Source organism: Colias philodice, chromosome 15 (assembly GCF_061535455.1).
Source record: "Colias philodice isolate Cphi_HAF_F1 chromosome 15, ilColPhil1 Martin Lab GWU primary, whole genome shotgun sequence".
In the NCBI taxonomy this organism is placed as follows: domain Eukaryota; kingdom Metazoa; phylum Arthropoda; class Insecta; order Lepidoptera; family Pieridae; genus Colias; species Colias philodice.
This window is the reverse complement of record NC_143100.1, coordinates 3,239,663-3,264,942: the sequence shown is the minus strand read 5'-3', so window position 1 is coordinate 3,264,942 and position 25,280 is coordinate 3,239,663. Positions and strand designations below refer to the sequence as shown.

Here is a 25,280-nt window from a genome sequence, read left to right as displayed (position 1 = left end):
GCGACATCACCGTAAAAAGTTGTCTTTTAAATGTCTGAATGCTTTTTTATCATTTTTAATGGTTTCTTCTGCTACTATGAATTTCCGGGTTATTTTGTCCAAATTGGGGCATTCTCTCAAGTAGCCGAGGTCTTTTTAGTATCCCCATTGAAAAAAAATCAATGGGGTTTATTCGAGGGACCGTGGAGGCCAGGCTTTAAAGCAGGCGTCACCGGCGCATGCGCAGGCTGCAACGACCAATCCATCTTTCAGGGTATTTTTGCCCTTTAGCCTGGCCTCCACGGTCTCCGGACATAAACCCTATTGAATTTTTTCCGTGGGGATACTACAAAGACGAGAGACTGCCACAATTTGGACGAAATAACCCGGAAATTCATAGTAGCAGAAGAAACCATTAAAAATGATAAAAGAGCATTCAGACATTAAAAAGACAACTTTTTACGGTGATGTCGCACTTGCATTGAGCAACAGCGGGGCTATTTAAAAAAAATTCATTTTTAAACACCTATTTATTGGTTTTAATAATCATCATGTTAATAAAAATTTTGCACTTACCACATTTAGATTTCAATTTTTCGATTGAAGCCTTCAGAATAATAAAATGAAATTTTTAGGGTAGCTACCTGATCGATAGAGCAAGTTTTTAAAAGCCAAATGGAAAACCTTTTTTATGTGATTTTATTTTTTTATGGGCCCTTGAAGTTATGAACATACTGGGTAATTTTATCTTGCATAGCATTTAATTCTTTTTTTTATTCCATTCGAAGATCTAACGATAGTAAATGTTACCATACTGAATTGGCCTATCTTTCAGCTTAGCACACAAAAAAAAACAAGCATCTAGCGCAATAATTCACGTCACCATAAATAAAAATCTCATCGTACTCGGCGATAGATGAAAAATTGAAAAAAATGTAATAACTCCGAAAATACGAAAAATCGCATAACACACATGGGGGTGATTCGGATAGCCCTCTAAGTCCTCTACCTCCCAGCTTCAGTATATCACTACTTTTTGGGACACCCTGTATAAGAAAGATCTAACCGTATTTTCCAGTGCAACAGATCATGCTAGAAACTAGTGCTGATTTTGACAGGTCTATACAATCTATATAGGTGCTGCCCGGTCATCCGTTCCTTGGACAATTCTGTGTGATTCGAAATATTTGGAGTTGAAAATTCTGAATCACAGAAATGAAAAAATAAAAAAAAAATGTGGAGTACGTCAAATTTTGAATAGTATTGTTATTATATTATCTGTAGAGCATAAAAATCTTATTCTGATGCTATCTGTATAAGACAGATTTTAGATCTAAACAACATTTCAAAAGTTTTGAATGGATTCCGATAGATTTAAAAAATGATCAAACTTTATACCGGTTACGAGAGAATCGTGGAAAATATAAGCTTATGGAAAATTTTCAAAAATTTTCATCAAGAGCAACACAGCGGGAAGCAGTAATAAATATTTATCAAATTAAGCTCTGAAACTTCAGAGGGTCAAATATCTATGGAATATTTGTGCCTCTCTCAGTTTCTATATACGAGCTATATACCCTACCTATAGTGTTTCCAAATGCATCACTAATAAACCCTAATCCCAAAGGCAACATTTAACTAAAAAAGTCCTTGCACTTCGTGTTCAGAAACGACCCATACATTAAAATATGAGAATAAATTAAACACCAACATTATTGAAAAAGTTCAATAGTTAATTTTAGAACGTAGTAGTATTATTAATCAAAAGTCGCAAAGCAGCAAATTTACATGATTACGCTTCCCAAAAGCGGATTGGTACTGCCACGTCATAATTTCACCGTGAGCTTGCATTTAAATTGAAAATTTGCGTTAGACAAGTCATTGCTTCATATACGAGTTACCCGGTACATGAAATATGGGGAAAATGTATACAATTTTTGGATTGTTATATGTAAGTGTGGACATGAGATATGAGATAATATTCTATACTGTTTTGATGTAGATTCTGTTTTAAACAACTCATTTGTTGATATATTTACATGGTAACTTTATAGCATGAGGAAACAATTTGATATACTTCCGTATAGAAAATAAACTAAGACTGATTAAAGTTAACAGAGATATTACCTGTAAATTAATAATTCAGTTTTTTTCCTGAGCTCAAATTATTTTCATAATCAGTAACTTATTTTTCAAAAGTACCTTTGTCAAAGAATCATTTAAGATTAACTGAATATCTTTAAACATATATAAAACTCAAAGGTGACTGATATAGTGATCTATCAACGCATAGCCCAAACCACTGGGCGTATCAGGCTGAAATATGGCATGCAGGTAGATGTTAGGACGTAGGCATCCGCTAAGAAAGGATTTCCCGAAATTCTTACGGGAACGGGGAAAAACGGGGATGCACGTACAAAGTCGTGGACGGAAGCTAGTTTACATATAGGAATACAACCAATTACATTATGAATTCACAAATATCAATATAAATAAGGCGTCAGAAAACTCAAATAAAACTAGTTACTCTCGCATCCAAGTTAGTGGTAAGTGATTACCTAATCTAGATTAATGTGATGAGATCGAAGTAACTCTGTTACGCTAAGAGCTAAGCTTAGAATATATTATAAAGGTTAAGAAATGAATTCCGTGAAATATCATGAACAAATATCGTATAAATAAAAGCCAACCAACCAACATCTGCTTAAAAAAGTATCGTTTGAAATCAATCGATTTAATATCTAATTGTTTTGACCAGAACAATCCCAAATCACAGGAGTATTATATCTGCCAATTTACAATTCAAAATAACAACCAAGATTGCGTAGAAGTCCAATAATTTTTGGCCGTCCCTAGCGGTTTTTTATAATTAGAAAAATTTAAGCATTCCAAACATGTATTAAGGGGCATTTTGATGACAGTTCAATATGTATGAATGTCTCTACCTCATCACGTGTGTCACGGCTCATTATACCGCAAACATCCAAACAATCCATCATCCAAATATATTATGATCACTTCTTCCCTCTCGTGACCTATAAAATAAATGTAGCTTCAAATGTCTGACGTAGTTACCAGCTGCGTTTTTACGTATCGATCTGAAGGATATTAAAATTATTGTTTTGTTTACAAATATTAAAAATATTTGGATATTTATGGTAAGCTTTTGACGAATAAGCACTAGATAGAGCAATATTTTAATTTTTAGGTAATTTTTTCTGTGCTTCGAATTTATCAATAAACAATGTATTTTTAAATTGGTAGATTGGTAGAATTGAGAGATTGGACACAAAATTTAAATGATACCTTTCTAAAAAAATAATCTTTTTTAACGTCATTTTGGGAAAGCGGAAAATCTTGCATATTTGATTGCGTTTTTAGCACAATTACTTTCGAACGACTCAAGAAAATTATATATAAATGATAATTATTTTTGTGCTAACTACTTACTTTCAGGACAAAGTTTGCATTAAAAAAAAACACAAAATTTCATCTCTCGAAGTGCGGTTATAATAATTAATATACCATACTTAATCCTAATCTTACAAATTCCTATGGAAATTTGCGAAATGTAAGGATCATTTTTTGTAGGAATAAGATCTCTGTAAAATAAGATACGGTCTCATGTCACATTTTATATTTGCGTCGATTTATCACGCCAAAAAACTGCTCTGAGTCGGGTGTCCGCTCAAATGTGCGAATCTTATGACACGAAAACGTAATGTTGGATTTTATGATTTAGATATTTTTTGCACGCCTCATAAGCGAAGCGTTGAGGTGGGTACTACTGTCACTTCGCGCAAAACATCTGATTTTTCAAACTTAAAATGTCTTTATGTATCATACATTGCACTTGTAAGATAATACATACACACACATATTAAGAAAAAACACTATTTTTAACATTCATGATATTTTTGATGTCATTTTTGTTATTTAAACTAGTTAAAAAACAGTTTAAAAAAGTTCTGTCTTGGACGTCCGTGTGTCTGTATGTGCGGAGGATTTTCTTGTTAACACGATAGCGACCGAAATACTTTACTAATCGAGTCTTTTTTTTTCTCTTACGCTTGAGTATGCTCAGGAATAGAACCCTTTCATTTTTCAGGGTCTGATTCGATGTGGTTTAATTGTTATTAAATAAACAAAAATAATAATTAATAAATAATTATTAAAAAAAAATATGAGGCGTGCACTTTTGGATTTTCCAAACTATTTTACTCTACATCTATAAAAATTGCTTTCAATGTTATAATTTTTTAATTTTATGTACATTTGGGATAAAGTATATATTTGCAGCTAAACAGTATGATGTAGTTATACCCTACAAAAGGAATATTTTCTTCTGTCTCCGCTGGGTATCGAACCCAAGTCCTATTGGTTCGATGCTCACATGAAATAATTAGATATTAAAAAGCAATCATGAAAGAAAGACAAGGGACTCGTGTTGATTTACAAAAAGTATCGACGTCGTATAGTTGATGGATGAATCTAATCAAGGAACTGCTCTATTTCCTATTTGTGAGTGGATGAAGTTATACCCGAGGGTATTCCGATGTTTGCAAGGATGTTGCTTTTATCATGCTCGCTTTATATTGCCCTTAAATAAAAATAAACCACGTAAATCATCTGTTGCAATTGCTTGACGTTTGTTTTGGTACATAATTGAACGAATTATCTAAACACATGCACATATAAGTATATCTTATTTATTTAACACTTTATTGTGCAAAAAAACAAAATATACATAAAGGTTACAAAAAAACATCTTAATAGATGGTACTAGCGTACTAGCGTAGATGGTACTACTACTTCCTCGAGAATCACTCTATCTATTAAAAAAATCGCATCAAAATCCGTTGCGTAGTTTTAAAGATTTAAGCATACATAGGGATAAAGGGACAGAAAAAGCGACTTTGTTTTATGCTATTTTAGTGAAATAGAATTTTCCAAATAATGTTGTTGTTTAATAGGACAAAAACATTGTTCTATAGGCATATCAGTTTTGTCTCCAAATTAACCCCATTTTCGACCTCTGTAAGTTGGAACAGATGCAAAATGCAGATAACCTATTTGTACGACAACCTAACTTCACATGGCAAATATTTTGAAACCATGCTCCTATACAGTACGTCAAACACTCGCGTTAGTACGTTGCCTTTTCATGCGGGATGCTAGCAAACATTCGCCGTATTTCAGTAGGTTACATGATACGTATCAACATGAATATACATAAATTGCTTACGTAACAAGCCCTTATACGAGAGTTTATTAAAAGGACAATTAGGAAAATGGTCTAGAAACTTCGCCTCCGAGAGTTGTACCTCATCATTAATATTATAGAGAAATGATTTGTATTTCTGTTTATAACAAATAAGTGAAAAACTACTCCATTTAAAAAATCCTTTCATAATAGAACAACACATCTGCACTCTGCATCTGATTTTTATTATATTGTGTCAACGCGGAGAAGCCGGGACAAGCAGCTAGTTCACTTTACACATATACAAAAACTGATTCTGTCAAACAAAGAAAAAGTTGATTCTAACTGAAATAGAAACGGTTTAAATGTTTTTTTAAGCTACACCCGTAATTGATCTTAGGTTTCTAAGAACTCTGTCTCCTCTTGCCTTAAGGCCTGTTCTTAGAAGAAAATAATCCTAAATATACAGGACTCATCCTGTAAAACGAGAACATGTTTGAAATAATAATAGCATCCATATAAATTTCCCGTAGGTACATTTAATATTTCCTCCCAAGTAAATATGCGGGCGCAATCTAGTTTATTTACTAGCTAAGATAACGCAAAAATATATCGCTTGCTGTTCTTTGAAGCTTTTCAAATTAATTAATTATTTATTAATTTATTAATTTCTTTAATGAAAGAAAAAAAGAAAGAAAGAAAAAAATATTTATTGCCACATTTACACACTTAACAACTACTTATATTACTAAAAAAAAAACATACACTAAGTAGTTACATGGCAATCGGGTCAGACTCAGCCGTGCTGTCGGGCTTTAACGCCTGAGCAGCGCTGATTTTCAGTCTGCCCGTATGTTTTTATTTCCGAGGCTCACTATACATGTAAATACAAATACCAAGCAAAAAAACATTCTTACAGTTCTAAAAAGATAATAAAAATAACAATATAATATAATATAAATAACAGATATTGATATAGATATAACGATTATATTAAATAAAATAAACAGGTATCTATGTACATAATTCGTTACTTAAATACTAAGAACATATAAATACATACATAGAAGGATACAATCTATTATACATTCGCAATCCACAATTTGCTCAATGCTTTATTGGGGTGTCCAGCTCGATATTTGTTTATTCAAAAGTATCACTTTGTATTTGTGCTTGAACGATATATATGACATATTAAGTTTCAAGGGTGGAGGAAGGTCATTCCAAATCGTCGAGGCAGACCGCAGAGTACTTGAAACCACCCTTAAAACCCGACGTGTGGTGCTTCGGTATTACCAATGCATTGCTACTTCTACCTCGTGTATTCTTACCATGGTAATCCTGGGTCCATTTCAATTTTTCATAGAGGTAGACAGGAACTCCAGTGTGTACCAATCTATGTACCAGACCTGCTAGATGTAACTGTCTACGACCGGCCATCTTTAGGATCCTTCGGTTATTTAGGTAAGGCGTTATATTATGTGCACGCTTTGGTATACCGAAGCAGAAACGAGCGCACGCATTCTGTACACGCTGTATTGCTCGCTCAGTTTTAGCGTACAAGCGGGGACCATATACTGTATCACAGTAGTTAAAGTGGGACAGAACCAATGACTCTGTAAGCATTATTCTGGACCGCTCTGATAGATCTTGCCTGAGACCATACAAGACTTTCAATCTGTAAAAGGCATTTCTGATAGTGAGATTTATATGATCGTCATATTTAAGCTGCCCATCCAAAACTATGCCGAGATTCTTAGCCCTATCCACTTCAACTAACTGTTTATTATCAATCTTTAATTCCAAATTAAGATTTTTTATTTTTTTTATTTGATTTTTTGTACCTAATACAATGTATTTGGATTTGGATCCATTAAGTACCAAAGCATTCTGTTTAGCCCATAGTGACACCCGTTCCAAATCTTCGTTTATTTGACGCTCTGTGATTATTGAATTTTTGGGATCTATAGGATAATATAACTGTGTGTCATCGGCATACAAGTGTACTTTACCGTGTTTTATGTGTTTTATCAGGTCAGTAGTGTACAATGTGAATAAAACCGGACTGAGTATTGAGCCCTGAGGACAACCACGCGGAGTTGGCTCAGTTCTTGAATAATTTAAACTTCCTTCATTTTCGGTGACAACAAACTGTTTTCTATCGGATAGATAGGATCTGAACCAACCACTAGCATTTGAATTAACACCGTAGTACTTTAATTTGGCTAACAAAAGTTCCTTATCGATGGAGTCAAACGCACGAGTGAAGTCCAATAAAATCATAATACATACTACCCATCCCATTATCACTGTCTGATATGACATCATCAGTTACGTGTGCTAAAGCTGTAGCTGTGCCATGCTTCGCTCGAAATCCCGATTGAACATTTGGTAGGATTTTTTCACTGTCTAAAAATTTTACTAATTGATTACAAACTACTCGCTCAATAATTTTTGATAAAACAGGTAGTATACTGACGGCCCGTAAATCATTCAGTCCCTCTACAATTGGTTTTTTTGTTGGTTTTTAATGATATAATATCTTTATTTTTGTATTGTCTATTGTCTCTATTTTGCAGGCGCTCGGGTGAGGCAAACGAATATAAGTATTTTATCGTTAGCAAAACTGCACGAAACAAAAAAAACTTTTTAAAATTAACTTAACGGAAGTGGATAAAAGTAGTGTTAACAGACATTGCGATGCACTTGACCACAATCTCCATCAGGCGAGATTGATTGAGCTTAGATGCCCTAATTATTATAATACATAATGCAAAATGACGAATTGAACACGTTACCAATTGCATGCTTGTACAAATACAAAAAATAAATACTAACAAGTTACACACTTTCTGTATTGAAGTGTTTCTGTAGCCTGAGTTATTTTCTTTTGGTTTTCTGTTTCACACTTGCATTGACCTTGTCTTTTGAAGTCGGTTAAAAGTTATTTAACTGGCGTGCAATATCGTATTGTTAGAACACAATACATAGTATGGGCATGAATACACGAACAATAGAAAGAAAGTATTAAAAATTTCAAGGCAAAACCTTGACATATTTTTGTTACATCTATAAACTTTGAGGCAAGATCATTTGGGCCTATGTTGTATCGCAACTTGTCACTGATTACAATCAGATATTCGAGTATGATACTTGAATATCTGATTCTAAATATTATATTAGTAAATTATTAATACATTTTTATTTACATAGAGTTACTTAAAGAGCTTTAATTTACCTTTGAGTACCTTTAATACTTGCCTTTAATACTTTAATACACCTGCCTTTAATACTTTTAGGCAATATTTTAATTACATTAGATAATTTCGGTTTGCAATCATTCATTTTATTACTAAACCTAAATGTAAATAGAACAATTACTAACTATTTAATTTTGAAGTAGGTACCGAGTAGTGTGAAGTAGGTGATAAAATATAATAATTAAAATTGAAGTTAATATAGTTTATACCTAACTATATTAGGAGCCTGGGTCATTAAGTGTATGGAACACATAATGGTGTTAAATAAATGTATTATTTATTGATTCATTCAATTAATAATCTTCAAATTTACATCATAAATAACATAAAAATGTCTTGGCATGGATATAAAGTCTTTTCATTCTGGAATACATACTAAAATTAACAATATGTATCAGATACAAAATTGTGTACTTGAACATCGCACGAAAAGAGCCCTTTCGTCTATTCCACGCTCAACAAAATAGTGAATTTTATTACGTACATAATGCTTTACTGTCAGGATTCTTGACACGAGATCCATTCTACATGTTTAATTTTGTCAATATACGACAAGAATGAATATTCTTCGCGAATCTAGCAAAAACATTCGCGAAAAAGTAAAGCCACGCTTTGTTTTGGTTTCAATTCGTCATTGTTATATACAGCTTACCGTAAAACAAACCAATATATAACTAAAATAAAGCCTAAAATATATTTTTTGAGGAAATAATGTAGGTATTTATGTTTGTTGAATAAAAATAATATAAAAAATAATATAAAAATAATATTAAATTATAAAATTGATATTTTACGTTAAAATATCAGACTATAAACTTGTTCTTTATAAACAGTAAATTATTAAAAGTTTCCTTAAACACTTTTTAAATAGCTCTTTCTTTGGAAACAAGAAGTCGCTAGGAATATAATACAAGAATTACCTCTTAAGATTGTATTTCCATAACTAGTATACCTAAGTTAACAAAGAGACAACTTAAGCTTTCTCGAGCTTCGCACGTCTTGTTTTTCAGTAAGACTAACAACTTACACATTCACACCAATATTCACACTATTTCCTTTGTATTTATTATAAGTGTATGAAAAGAATTTTCATTTGAATTAAAAAAAGAATTCTACTTTCGTTATACTATTTAAAATTGTTTTTTGAATTGATCCACATACAGAAGAAATCTTTGAGTTTAAGAAAACAGTGGAACATAGAAACTTTAATTAAATCGGTTAATTATTAGAATGCTTGATTATTATGGGACTTTTAGGTATATAGTGGACGTGGTCTTCGTATTCAACAGTATGCCGTCATTAAAACGTATAATTCAATAATAACATAAAAATTATTCAATCATCTATAATAAAAGAAAATTCCAAAAATGTAGAGTATAGCGAATATTTGACATAAACAAATGAAGCAGAAAATGATAGCTTTTAAAACAAAGATTTTGATTTTACTTGCGAATACAATAAAAAGAACAATATACCAGTTAGGTGCTAAAGTTTTTCTCCAATTACCATGCAAGCAATAAGAACTCATTACACGCAACATTTTCTCTAGTTTCCCTGCCCTTATCTATACAGAGGTTGAGTCTAAATGTTTGATGATAAGGCAACTCCTTGCAATGCAATGAATAGAAATGGGATTCAATGGGTTTTATATCTTGCCAAATAGGATATAGTGCGATTGGAATCAAGCCGACTGTGTAACTATATTATTTCGTTTGTTTTTTCTTGGGCTTTTGGCGAGTCTTTGAGTAATTTCCTTTGCGGAAGGAAGGGTCAGGTGTAGAATAAATCCACACACGCTACCGTTTGTATAGAATAAACTCGGGATAATCTCAAAATGTTTTCTGTGTACTAGAGAAGTGTTTAGCCAGCTTTGAATAAAATGTTTTATTCCCAAAGGCGCTAGAGTGCAACAGGCATCATAGAAATATTTGTATCTAAATCTTCTAGATTTTTATTGTTGATTTGTTTCTGATTACAAATATGTATACTATAACTGTATATAATGATTAAAATGCCTTATTTATGTGGAATAAAATTACCATTTCATTAACTGTTACCAGTTATGGCTTTCCATCACAACACATTGTTGCAGAGTAGAAAATCACATGTTTTATACGTGTGAATCGTCCGTCACACATAAACATAATATTAAAGTATGTACCTACTGTCTGAATATCGTGAAGCTTTTTTTCGCTTTATAGCCTATACCTTTTTTAACTCTTATCCAAAATGCATATAAGGTATGTTAATCGGCTGCCATAATATCATAATATGATGAACTAGCTGTGCTCCGCGGTTTTACCCGCAGCGCTCCGATCTTATTGGCCTTAGCCTTCCTAGATAAATGGGCTATCTAACACCGAAATAATTTTTCAAATCGGATCAGTAGTTCCTGAGATTAGCGCGTTCAAACAAACAAACTCTTCTGCTTTATAATATAATTATAAAATTATTATAATATTAAGTATAGATAAAGACTTGCAAACAAACCCACATATACGATTATAATACGCGAAAGGTTCATTTCTTTACTAAGACAATTGGCTAAGTGGTTTGCTTTTGCGAATTTACGTAGAATATCAGTTATCATATGAACCGTATTACGAACGTAGCATTCAATAAATTTATACGTGTAATAAGGAAAATGTTTAGAGTACGCACTGCAGAGGGTGTCTATCATGTTTGTGGAATTTGTCACAACTAATTTTGGGAGGAAGCTTTGATTTTTGCTTTTCCAAGTCAATTTAGAAGCTGTTTGACTGACTCTTATTATGGTATAAAGGTAAGTAGAATATGATTATGTATTTATTTAGGTTTTATTATCGTGATGTTTTTTAACAAGTGTTATGGTTAATGCAATCTAAAAAAATAATACATACTTTTTTGTATTACGCTATAATTACAATAAGATAGATGTTTTCAATTTTGCACATTTGATTTTAATAACTTCTGAAAATGAATAAATTAATATGAGTTTATTTTACGAAACATCATAACAGTTAGTATTTAGTACTGTTTGCTCTTACAAAACCAAACAAGCTCAAGGCATGCTAAAATCAAATGAGATTTTAATGTGACATTCACGCTTACATAATTAGAAGGTCCCGCAAATGGTAAAGGTGACTGAACTGTACCCAACACATACAAAAATGTTAAAACACTACAAGTAACAATACAAGATTGTTCATTAATAAAGTTGGATTATAAATACTTAAGAAAATGACGTCGAAAAATGCATGATTGTTCATTGCTAGTGAAACCAATTTACATACATTTTCAGGAATTGTATAATTTAAGGGGTTTGGGTAAAGTTGGCGTCATGATGAAAATTCGTGGCCAGTGGATGAAACTTGGATATTTTAAAAGAACACTTATTTTGAGCAAAAGTTATTATGGACAAAAATCTCGAAACGTATTAGGAACAGAGATATTTGGTTTTGTATTATTCATTTACCTATAATCTAGATGATTTCTAATAAGATTTTTCTGATCGTTCAATACACGCTTATTTCTTTCAATGACGGATTGTATTGCCAATAAGTATACACCTATTAAGTTTTTCAAACATGGCAAAATAAGTTAACAATTCCGACGAATATTAACTACTTGTATTTACACACTGAGTTCATAAGACTTATAACTTATAGCAACAGCATACCGCCATTCTTCGCTAATCTCCAAAACTTTTGACAGCTATCACACGACTGACAGCCTAATGCGCGCAACGTTCATAAATTCACATCGAGAGCCGTAAATAAGAGCACCAATACAATTAAATCACACAATTATAACAAAAAGCGACATTACAAACGTACACTCCAATACAAAGCAAGCGCCGTGCCTCTCAAACTACTTAACATTCTTTGCGCTTGAGAGAAGAATTGTTACTGCGTGTTTTTAAATAAAATATAATTCAATCTAGGAATAGTGAAAATTGACGGGAATAACATACTAAAATATTATTTACGAGTTTTCTTTCCCACTAATACATTGTGTTACTAGCTTTCCGCCCGCGGCTTCGCCCGCGTTTTCAAAGAAAAACCCACATAGTTCCCGTTCCCGAGGGATTTCCGGGATAAAACCTATCCTATCTCTCAAGTTGGATCGAACTGCACATGGTGTGCGAATTTTATTATAATCGGTTAAGTGGTTTAGGAGTCCATTGAGGACAAACATTGTGACACGAGATTTATATATATTAAGATTAATAATAATTCATAGGGTGGGTTTCACATAGAGATTTTTAAAAATGAATTAATTTAAAACAGTACATAAAATTTCAACGTCTATTTAAATCACTCATATTAATTTGTTTAGTTAACGTATCATACAAAATTTGATGAGAGAAATCCATATCGATATAGGTAGTCAATTTAATAAATAAATTATTAGGCTTTTAGATTATATATTATGTATTTATAATATTATTTTATGTAATAAATTGCATGTAAACAAAATGTAGAGTTTTAAATACGATCTCTACTTAATAGTATACAATAAAAATATTGCTGGCCACAAAGCGGTCTTATAACTGATTCCGTCTTCAGTAAAAGAAAAATTGTTTTTATTCCTTTGCCATAAATAAATAATTCTAAATTGCGTATACGAACAAGCGCTGCCGGTGACTTTGATTAAGTAGCTTTGTTTTCTTCGCTTTTCAATGTAAATGCGTTGGCTTAAGGGTATTTGGAACAAAAATTAATGCAATCCAATCCAATTCAATTTAATTTTTACTTTTTAAAGCAAACAAAACAAGGGTATAGCCTTGTTGATGTCAATTACTCTCGCGTTGATACATAATATTATTATTGGTATCATAGATATTACTTTTTGGTTATTTTAAATTAAATTTTACTTAAATGAACAATGACAACTTACTGTACCTTACTTTTTAATGAGTCAATTTCAATTAGTTTATGGACATGTTTTTATAACTTTCTATTTTCATTGCATTCCGTTATGTAAATATTTTTACATAAAATGCAATATGAAAAATCTGTAGTAAGTAAATTCGTAGATTTGTAATCAAATGTGATCAAAGCCGCAGGCTTACGCTGGTACAATATTAATAATAGGTTTCAAAGTTTCAACTAAAGGCCTAAAGATATAGAGACAACAAAATTTTATGACTTTGACAATATACGAAAACCTTACGAAAACATTCTTAATAAAGAGCAAAATAAAAATGATAAACGTGTGTATTTGTTATTTTATCCATGAAAGTCGTAAACTTAACCGCGCGTACATCACATATTTTTCTTCTAAGAAAAAAAGATTTATCAACCGACTCCAGCTATGAGTGATAGGAAAATCGTTCTCATTTGAATTTCTCCAAAGATGTGTATTTGAGGAAAACGCTTCATAGTACCTTAAAAGGGAAATCCTTTGTATTTGCTTTATTGTTCCTTAATACATTCAAGACTTATATGTATGGAATTCTTGATTTCACAAATGATCTCACAAGGTTTTACGATGGAGACAAAGCGACTCCTGGCATTTTATGTTTTTTGTCCCTTCTTCTATATTATCTTTTACAAATTCTTTAAGAAAATTTATAATAAACTTTAATAAATATTTAAAAAATAACTGTTTAACCCTACGATATTTGCGAACTTTAATTTTATTTTTGTATAAAATATTCTGTTAGATCTAAAATTGTTGGTACGCTTATATTAATAAAGGTAGGTATATGTTTTAACTCTTATATAAAACTACACTTCATTTACGAATATTTGCAACATAATTATTAATTAATATACTATTCAAATGCTTATAAGCCGTAATTGATACCATTACAGCAGCCCTGACAATTAACGGCCCTCCGAATGTCGCCAATAGGCTATTTCGAAGTCGTTAGTAAACTTGGCATCAAATTCAAATAGAATTAATGAAACAAGTGACCAGAGAGATGGAACTTCCCACAGTCGCATTTTCATGCCGTTGACAGAGAGATAACCCCATACCAATGCACCAATTTTCCAAGACGCTACCACTATTATAAACAAGACGTTTTCCAATGCGGCATCTTAAACCAACACTTTCAAAGAATGTTACTCTAAGCAGCAATGTAAGTTGAACTCCGTGAAGAATTTGTTTTGTAAAGTATTTAAGGTCGTGATATTGTGCCAGAGCCGTTACTCAGTACGTCCACTCAGTACGTTGGTATCTTTGATAGGGAGTTCACGTGTTTTCGGTGAATGGAAATGAAAATACGATGACTTCGTTTCGTAATGAAAATATCGGGATGTAATTCAATGTTGTATGTGTTGATGTTGGATGGTATATTTTAAAAGTGAAGTTCTGTGGTGTATGAACTTTTGAACTTTGAACTTTTTGGTTGATAGCGATTATAGTTGAGATAAACAGTTGATAACATTTGACATCACTATTGTATACCAGGTAAGCGGTTACAATACCATTCGATGAATCTATTCTATACGTAATGTTTTATTGAATGTTCGTGCAATTAATAATTAAGGTTAAAACGCATTAATTTTTTAAGAAACGAAAAATAGGCATATATTTGTTTTCATACAAGAAAATGTAGAGCAGTAGATTAACTCGCAAAAATATAGATTCGATAATTTTTTACTGGTTATTGGCTTTCTTGGTTTGAAATATTAAAAAAATATTCAGTAGAGAATAGAGAGTTTTAAATAATATTTTATTACAAAACATGATGACTGATATTGAATGATATTATCATATTTTATATGTAGGTATAAACGTAATAAGTATATTACATTAAAATAATTCTCAAGTCAGTATCTAGTGCTCTTATAATCGTCAATACGTAGGATGAAACCTTGAATAATTTGACGCCTGGTTTTTATATTTTCAAGGTTTATGAACAAATATTTTATACATTCATTGCAATTGTAATTTATTAGAAATTATTTTAATATTGTTTTTTCGATGCACTTTATCATAGAATTAATAAAAAAAACAAGGCTGTTTAAATTTTATTTCTTTAAACTTTATTGTCAACGTATTTTAAAAATACTTGGATTCAGTATTGAAATTTGTTATTCACTTTAAATATTACGCGGTAACTTTTTGTTACAATATTAGAATGACGTGATAGAAAAGATATGCTTCATTTATTAAATTTGTATTGCGGTAGGTATTTTGAAAGATGGCTTAAAAGATACTTATTTTGTTTTTGTAATTAAGTGACGTTACAAAACAAATTATTTAAGTAATGATGCTTCTATTAGTATGTCAGTAAGGTTTAAAAGCAGAGCACGTAAGAATTTACATTGCTTGTGTACATCTGATGGCCTTGAGCAGTTGGACTAAGAGTAAATACGTTTATCGATAAGTAATTTGAATACCTAATTTTAAGATAAGGTAAGATTGGTTTATTTAAAATGCTTAACAAGTAATAAGAGGAGTATTTAAATTGAGTAATCTTCTTAAATTGCAGTTTTAGCTGACACAAACTGGATTTTTTTTAATTATTTAGAAGTTATTGAAATTAAAGTAAGTTGAAGAAATAAATTTAAAAAATAAGTAAGTACAAAAAGTCGATACTTATATATCTAATATGAACGTGCAAAATATATTGTGTGGTACCTAAATGATTGCCGATCTCCATAATTTAAAAATTTCCACAGTCCTAATTTTAAAACATTAGTTATTTAGATTAAACGCACAAAACTAGTTGATTGTATTTAATAAATAAATATAGAACTATTACAGATGCCAGAAATACAACTAAATTTATAGTTTTTATAACATGTTTAATTATCCGTCTCTTACGCTACATTAGGTCACATACGCGAAGTGCCGTCATGCTCTGCCTATAAACGGCTTTACAGCTCACGAGTAAACAAATTACGATTAACACTAATAGTTTTTTGTTCGATTACGTATCTGATATTTATTTATTTAGTAATGATTTTGACGTAACTTGTCATGTTTTGATACTATTATGACGAATGATACATGATTACAAATATAGAGTATCATGCGCCGACTCTTGATTAAATAAATAACATTTTTTAGTATATAGTACTCACTACTGTAGTAATCCTAACAATCAGAAAAATAATAATGGTTTTTTTAAGCTATTGCATAGCTTCTATCGCGGGCCTTGAGCGCGGGGACCGAATCGAGAAATTCCGTAACGAAAAGCCTCACGCTCCCCACTCCGACGGGCTCGGAGGTGTGGCTTGAAGGCATGCTATGCAATAGCTTTACCGCGGCAGTACCCGAGTGCCACACGTCTTTTTTTGTTTGTATAAAAATCATCCAACCTTTCTATTATTACTAACAGTTAAACACATTACATTTATAAGAAAGTCCGTCTTCAACGTTAAATCTAGATTTTCCCTTTTTTATAAATCACCTTTAATCCTCTTAAATAAACATTTATTAAAGAGCTATCAAATGTTATATGGTTGATAAGAAATCGCTTTGTTCCCAACAAATGGCACGTGTTAATGGAAGTTTTTTAAGCTCCTAAATAAAATACGTGTTCACGATAGAAACGAGCAGAAGTTAATTATTTAAGAAATTTTGTTCTGCCCTAAAAATATAGAACCAGTACAAAATATAAAGTTTTAAAGGTCAACATTTCTCCACGGGGGCATTCGTTTCGCAGATAATCTTTTGTTATAAAGGTTTGTGTAAAATCTCACTGAAAAACCTTTTAATAGCGTCTTCTTACTAACAAACCCTGGATATTTCGTGTAATGGCAATCTAGATCCAATTTAGCTGTTTTAGCATTTATAGTGGGTAACTCGTTCCTTACCGACCTATTAGTGTTTAGAAAATTTATTTTTCTGACCTTTTTCTAAAATGAAATATAACAATTTTGGTTATCAAACAGTAATAAGTATTTAACCTCTTTTTTTCGTAATTCTACATATTATATCTTTATGCTTAACAGTCATTTATTTTGCAGGATTGATTTCAACAGTAACATTTCTTTACACTGTATCAATATGAAATCAGAAAGATAACAACACTAATGAATTCACAATACATTGATTAGATACGTCCATTCTCATACGCATTCAGCGTCTCTAAACAAAAAATCGTAATAAAACCTTATCTATAAAACCTTAACCCAGTGACCGCGTAAACGTCAGCCAGCATCATAGTTGACTATATGTGACTATATTATTCATTGTCATTGTCTCAGACATACGTCGCTTTGAGATACTCAGCCCCTGTAGCCGTAGGCGTATACTGTATACATATATGTATCATATAGTATACAGTATACAGAATTACCGCAGGAAATATTTTCCCCTTTGGCACAACCACCGGGTTTCCGTAACAAGTCTTTATATAAAAATACAAGCTGGTAATATACAAGGTCATCGAGAGGAGCAATTCATCCCCTTATGATAATATGCGAATGTATGAGATGAGGGCAATGTTTATATATTTTACATTTGTTAATGGTTAAGTGCTTTTTGTAAAACAAATCTTACAAATATTTAAATGAAGAGATAATTGTGACGAGAAAATTAAATATAAGAAGGTACTTCTTCTTCAAAACAAAGAAATTCAATGAATTAAAAAAAACTAGAACAATCTTTAACAAAAGTTTAAATGAGTTTCCATGTAAAGGTTTCGAGCATCGAACTTTCTTTTTACCAAAGTTTTTTTTAACAGAAACTTGACTAAACTAACAACCTGGCGAATTGAAAACATGCTCGATCTCTTAAAATGTATGAATAATGAGCAAAAAAGTACAAAAGGTCTGTTTTTATCGAAACAACGGTAGAAGTTTAATCCATGAAGCGTAACTTTGTTCCTCGAAAGAATTTTATCGTTCCAATGATCAATAGGTTGGGTTTAATATTATTTTAAAGTACTTATAAATAGATCCGACGGTTTTGGCCGGCCATGTGGCTATTTGAGTGGCGTTATTGGAAATGATGACTAATTTTGTACCTTTTAATATGAAATTTATTAATAGAATCAGGATCATAGCTCACGGAAGGGTTAAATACTTCAACTAAACCATAGTGTTTATTTGAGTATTTACGTGTGTCTAGCCAACTTCAAAATAGCTGGCGCCGCCGCCCGGAAGATGTATTTCTATAAATAATATTGAAATACATTATAATTCATTAACTAATATACACTCTATATAAATCTCTCTAATACATATGACATGATTTCCATTGCGTGTAATAAATAGCAAGATATATAATGAAACTGAAAAGATACTTACAGGAAAAATTGATTGTATTTTGTACTTACGTACATGTTTTCTCCATATAAACAATGCCTTGTGCATATGCAAATTTCATTTGTATGTTTTCTTTAATAATTTAAACATACGTAAATGAATTACACGTGTATACGTCATAACAATAATTTGCAATACACTCTAAGAGCCATAATAATTATTATTTGCAGGTGTTAAATTAATAGTACAGGGATTATCATTAGTTAAATTGAATTTGGCATGCGTAGGGAATTGTGGGACAGAAAGATAAAGATTGGGTCAGTATTTGACCCTTGGATTATTTCGATATGAATTTATATCAATTACCGAATTGAAATACTTGTTTTGAACATGTTTATATAATTTATAACAATTATTATTATCATTATGAATTAAATAAATTTGTCCGTGTATTTATTTATTAATTGATCCATGTAAGTAAAAATTTTGTACGTACCTCTTTTTATGAAAGCAGACGCAGCAGTATTTTGTCACACTTATAGTTTATATAGCGAAGCAGAGCAGAATGCCGATATTTTTTTTTTGTTATATCCATATATTAAATTATTTAAAAATAAATATAACAAGCATTATCACAATTTGACACAGACGTGTAAAGATAATATTTAAATACAACAGAAAACAGATAAAAAAGAATGCAACATTCGAAATTTTTGAAAAAAGAATGTTGACCACTGCGGGTCTACTAGTAGGTATTATTATCTTAGTTTATGGTGATCTTTAACTACCAAAATATTTTTAGTTTTTATCCTGTAAAACAATATTATTGCAACATTAAAAAAACCTAACAAAATACAACGTGAAATATAATAGCAATTAAGAACAAAAAATAACCGCCATATCAATTTCCAATTAGAACACAAAAAGATAAGGAAGTGAATTTGCGTAGGCATGTATGCTATTCATTAGCGACTACCTATATCATATCGAATTGTGTAATTTCAACGAATTTCTTGTTAAAATTATAAGGAAAAATCAATGATAGATCTATTCATATGGTTTAATAAGTTATAGAATACTAGCCGTCCGCCCTGGCTTCGCCCGTGGTACATGTTTACGTTTTCTCTACATAAGAACCACCCTCGTACTTCAAGGAATATAATAAAAAAAGAATTATCGAAATCGGTTCAGCCGTTCTCGAGTTATGCGCTTACCAACACATTTTGCGATTCATTTTTATATATATAAGAATATGCATTTACATAGAATATGTTACTAAATTCGAACCAAACCTATTGTGTTATTGAAAAGAAACGGCGTGTTTTTTTTAAACATCAGCTATTTTAAGCGCATTCATTATACGCGGTTTTGAAACTGCCATATACAAAGCTGTCTCCAGATTGAGTCGTTAAGACAACATCATAGCGCACACTTCTTATTGGAGCAAATCCAAGTGAATCCATAAACGGACAACTCTAGGATTTCATTTGCTCTATGGATGTGACATTTGGCAATTTAGTTGCAATTTCAACAGACTATCCTACTCTTGGCGGCTACATTAAGTAATGCAAGTGCTTTTGACAGAATTTCAGAATTTGGAGCGAGTTTGCTGATCGTTGAATTACCTAAATTGAGCCTCTAAAACTTTATTGTACAGAAAATTCTACAATCTTTTTAGATATTGTTTTGAAAATGTAATATAAATACTCATTAAAGTTGTTTGATTTATAATAGGAAAGAATATGTAGTTACGTTACTTTTTAAGTGTCTTTGTATTCCTTACAACGTTCGCACATTTGTTAAAGATGAAATGTGCATATTTCATGATAACTCTGGAAGATCGGAATAGTAGCTTCTATTGCGCACGTTTTCAGGAAAGTAATAATTGACCTATTATTTATTTAGTAAAATCGAAGCGAAGCGCCAGTTGATAGTAGAATATAAATTTGATAATTTCGTATTCTACCGTAATTTTATGCCATTGTTATATAATATATAGTCTTTGATATAGGCGGTATTACATACGACGTTACAAATTCACTTAGTAATAATTAATGATCGTTATTATTGTATCAGAGAATGTAGACTAGAAACTCTAGGTGTAGGATTATCAGTTTATCAATAGGCTAGATTCCATAGCTTACGTAGTTTGTAACTAAATTACACTTTGAAATAAGTCCCTAATTTAATAATTTATTGATAAATTAATTTACAGGTTAAGAGGATTCAAAGTAATTTAAATAAGAATAAAACAAATATTTTGTGAAGTGAAAAGATTGTAAGTTTCAATATGTTCCGATGAAGACAGGCAAAGTTACAGAAAGTTCGTTCGGCACACGAACAACACGTACCGTCAATATTTATCCGTTTGCACAGCATTTTGTTATGAAATTGTGCTTTTAATTTCAAAGAGTTCTTGTAAAATAACGAAGATTGAATTTCTTACAGTTGATAAAGAGAAAATAAAAAGCTTATGGTTGAATTGTTTATTTCAATCTCGTTTGAGTTTTGCTAGCAGCGAAATGATTTTTCCATACCTATAACTACTGGAAAAGAAAAGTTATTTAATTTCCTAGAATGCTGACTATTCACTAATATGGATAACCGTTTATATCAAATATAATTATTTAACAAAAAATTCATAATATTTACATATTTCAATTTGATGTTGAACGCATATATCGGATATACCACCTATTCTATTTTTTCGCAGTTATTAAGTATGTGGAATAGATCAACAAGGTAATTTATTTGTTTATGAGTTATATGGTTAATTATTTTTCTCATCGCTTTTAATGTTAACAAAATTCTCTTAACCATAAAATTTATTATGAATACTTAATAATTATTACATAGAAAGTATATCGTATCTCCTTTTAAAATTAAATGCTATAACCCAAAATTTGAATTGCCAATAAACTAAAAGTACCTACATCTGAAATTTCAGGACCTAATAATATCTGAAGCCCGATTATTATATTTTACGATAAAGCTTCTGAACGACAAAATTAAATTGCTTAGTTGTGTAAACATAGCCAAAGTTTTGCCTGATATGAATATTTTAGAAAATCCTTTATAACATTTTGCCTAAAACAATTTTGGAGCACTAAATTGGGAGTCTATAAACTAGACGAGACTATAGTTATTCTTAATATAAAATCAATTTGTGAAATAATGATATCAACCCACTTTGAACATTAAAGCTCCATAATGGATATTAGTTAATGTTTTTAATTAAAAATTATATAGAATAGGTAATATTAATTATTAGTGATATGGGAATCGATCAGTTTTAACAGGCTTTAGTTATAGTTGAGCCAGCTCACATAGTTGAAGGTACCACAGAAGATTATCGTGAAATTCACTGTCGCATGTGAATGTTTCTGTATTTCGTGAGATGAGTGGGAAAGCTGTAGGCCTGTTTCCTTTTCTTCGCCATTCCCATATTTTATATTCGTTGCTAATCCTTTCCGGGCACTACATTTGCAGAGCTCTACTTTGAAAATATTCAGGGGTGGTGGTGATATTACTATCAGGGGAAACATCAGCACGGTTGCTCGCTGTAGTATATAAAAGTGATTTTGATTCTGTTGAATTAAACTAGTACCTACGTAATAATGATGGACGAAAATTGATTATACGCTATGATTATACGATATAGCAAAAACAAAACAGATTGATTAATAACGCTTTATAACTATTAACTTAATTACTCCATCTATTACGAATTATTTAGATATCTATGTTATTCGATATAAATATGAGGTAGAGGGAACTTAACTTCCCTACTACCTACAGTTTTATTTAACTTAACAGGGAAGTTCCAAATCTTTGTAATCACACCGCCGTGAAAAATAAATATAAAAAGTAGGTACTAATATACATATTATAAAGAAGTTATGTTGATTTGAGCATAAAAAGTACTTTATAAATATTCGCCAAATTTTCTTCTAACCATATTAGCCACTGGTATTAGTACAGGCTTTACTATGGACGCAATAAAGTAGAAAAATCTCATAAACGTTATCGCGTTCTTATACCAAAGAACATAAAACCACATGCAAATGTCGGCATAAAAAATTCAAATTCGTACGTATAAACGTGCTGACCCGTATGAGTACGTTTTGTTTACTTCTCCGCGGTCAGAGACGGACATTTCAGTATTTATATTGAGAAAAAATATACAGTATTTTGTATAAAGCCCTGTTATAAAGCTGATATGGGCTGTCATAACAATATCCCTTTCAAGAAAAACAACAAAAGCATATGATATGCCAACACCACTGCAACAATAGTAATTAATTATTTAATCGACAGATATAATAATATGCCAACGAGTATTAATACAATGAAAAATATTACGTTACAACATGTTTGTATTTTTGTTTAAAATAAGAATTTTCCTCTAAAAAGGCCGGTATAGAGTTTTTCTTAGAGCTACTATTTTTAGTAAGATTAATAAAAAATTTCTTCCTTGCTTTTTTTTCATATTCGTTCGTTATTCGATAAAATTTATTTAATTAAAGCAAAATCTAACCAATTACCATCCGTAATCAAATAGCAGAGAAATCAGTCTACACAATATATCTACTATTATATTTCTAGAATTCCAACATTCCCGGTACAGCTTCGAAATAGAATTATTACTGAGCTCTATAACTTGCGAAATGCATTAATAGAATCACATTAGTTCAAGACGGAGTTAAATTTGCACGTTATTCAAATACACTTTTCATTTTGACTGTTTCCATTTATTTGCGTGATCGTGGAATCTTTGTAGTTTTCATAAATGTATGAAGGTTATAGAAGCTTAAAATACAGCATAGAGAAGATAAATGTGAAATAAACGATGTAGTTCTCAAAGAAGAATATACCTGTAAATAACTAACATTACAAACAACGCTTTAAATTTTTAATAAAAAGGTAAGCTATTTGAATTCATTTATAATACAGAAACAATATAGGTAATATTCAGGATTTCTATGGAATGCTGTCTTAAATTTTCTAATCAATTAAACAATGTTTCCACTCACTCTACCTTCAACATGACTATTCTAAGCTTTTGGTGCGGTAACATGACGCATAAAAAAGCGTGTGTGCCTTACTCCATGAGTGCCTTAAAATTGCCTTACTCCATGAGGTGACGGTATTGCCATGACGCGACCTTGAAATTTTACTCTTTTAACGCGCCTAAAGAAGTTTCACTTCAATATACTTGCAATTTCTACTAAAGGGCATAAGTACATAATATTTTATACGTACATAAGTAGTAATATTATATATCTATCACATTTTACACGCCGTCCGCACCACACTCAACGCTCGTTACCCCAATTTATAGGCCTTAAGTGGAAATTTATACTATTCGTGGTTTCCGTCTTCACACGTGACCGAGAATTATTGTAGCTAAGATGTGGAGAAAATATTTTAACGTCGTATTATATATAGAGAGTATGCATGGTTTTCAAAGTAAGAACAAATATTCTGAGCTTTTATACGTGAAGTTTTTGTTTTCTACGAATTACTATCACGTTTGGTGTCTGTTAAGAATAAAAGAAACTATGATTAGAAAACTTTTTATTAAAATTTAAGTTTCGATTAGTTGCGATTAACAAGGTCTTACCAAAGAAGATATAATACTATACGTATTACTTACTGACCAGTAATAATAATTATTTATATAGCCAATTGTGAGAATATCTGTCCATGTGTCCCTTTAAGACGATACACAAAAAAAAATCCACTGCTTGGCGGGCGGAGTCTAATAGCTCGCTATCGCGAACGCGGGTGTGCGCTAAGTCATTCTTGCATACTCGCCGCGCTGCCGCTGGCCGACTCGGGACAAACATGTATGGAGTCGTCATACAGTTATAATATTGTTATACATATATTTAATTGTTGATTAATTGGTTTTATTTTCTTGCTTATAAACACAAAATTATCTTCTTTTTAACAACTACTTAGACATTATTAATAATTATTAATTATTATTATTTCGTAATGTTTACTTTATTACAAAATAATACAGGTTATAAATAATCTTTAAAATAACAAAAAATATTGTTACTCTGAAAAAATGAAATGGTACCTAATTACGCGGACTACTGAATTGATTTAGATATAATTTGATGCTGACGTAGATATTACATCATGCCCAGAAATGAAAGGTACTATTTCTGAAAGAAGTTATAAACCCTAATTCTTCTCAGTCAAAGTCAAGAGTGGAAGATATCGCTAATACAGTAAAACTGATGCGAAACTTTGGATGTTAATTTGTATATTTTTTTGTTAGTTGTTACTTAATCACGTCAAGACTACATTACCAATTTTGATAAAATATAGCTAATTGCCTGGATTTACACATATGTATTATAAACATTAAATTAAGTTTACTTTCTAACAACAAAAATACATAATATTAGCTAATGTGAAAACGAATCAACCAATCATCCCACAACAATGAAATGTGCACACAAATATTCATCCAAATCGATTCGTGTGATTAGGAGGAGTGACTGCAGCGCCATCCTCCGGGCCCAATTGTGTTTCCAGATCACTCAGGAACTCAATTTAACCCTAGAACCGTACCCATATTAAAATTTCATTAACGGTACCCAGGGGTACAAGTGTACCCCTATGAAAAAAACAAGATTACAAAAAGATTATTAACTTTTACTAAATGTTGAC

The 25,280-nt window shown here is 31.2% G+C and overlaps 1 protein-coding gene across 1 annotated transcript in view; it reads left to right on the top strand.

Moving 5' to 3' along the window:
• The first annotated feature begins 14,751 nt into the window (after nucleotides 1-14,751).
• LOC149482087 (CD151 antigen-like) overlaps nucleotides 14,752-25,280 on the top strand; it is a 152,937-nt gene continuing 142,408 nt past the window's right edge. Inside the window, exon 1 of the mRNA XM_089704177.1 lies at nucleotides 14,752-14,841. The gene's annotated coding sequence lies outside the window, so the exon portion shown is untranslated. The remainder of the gene's footprint in view (nucleotides 14,842-25,280) is intronic.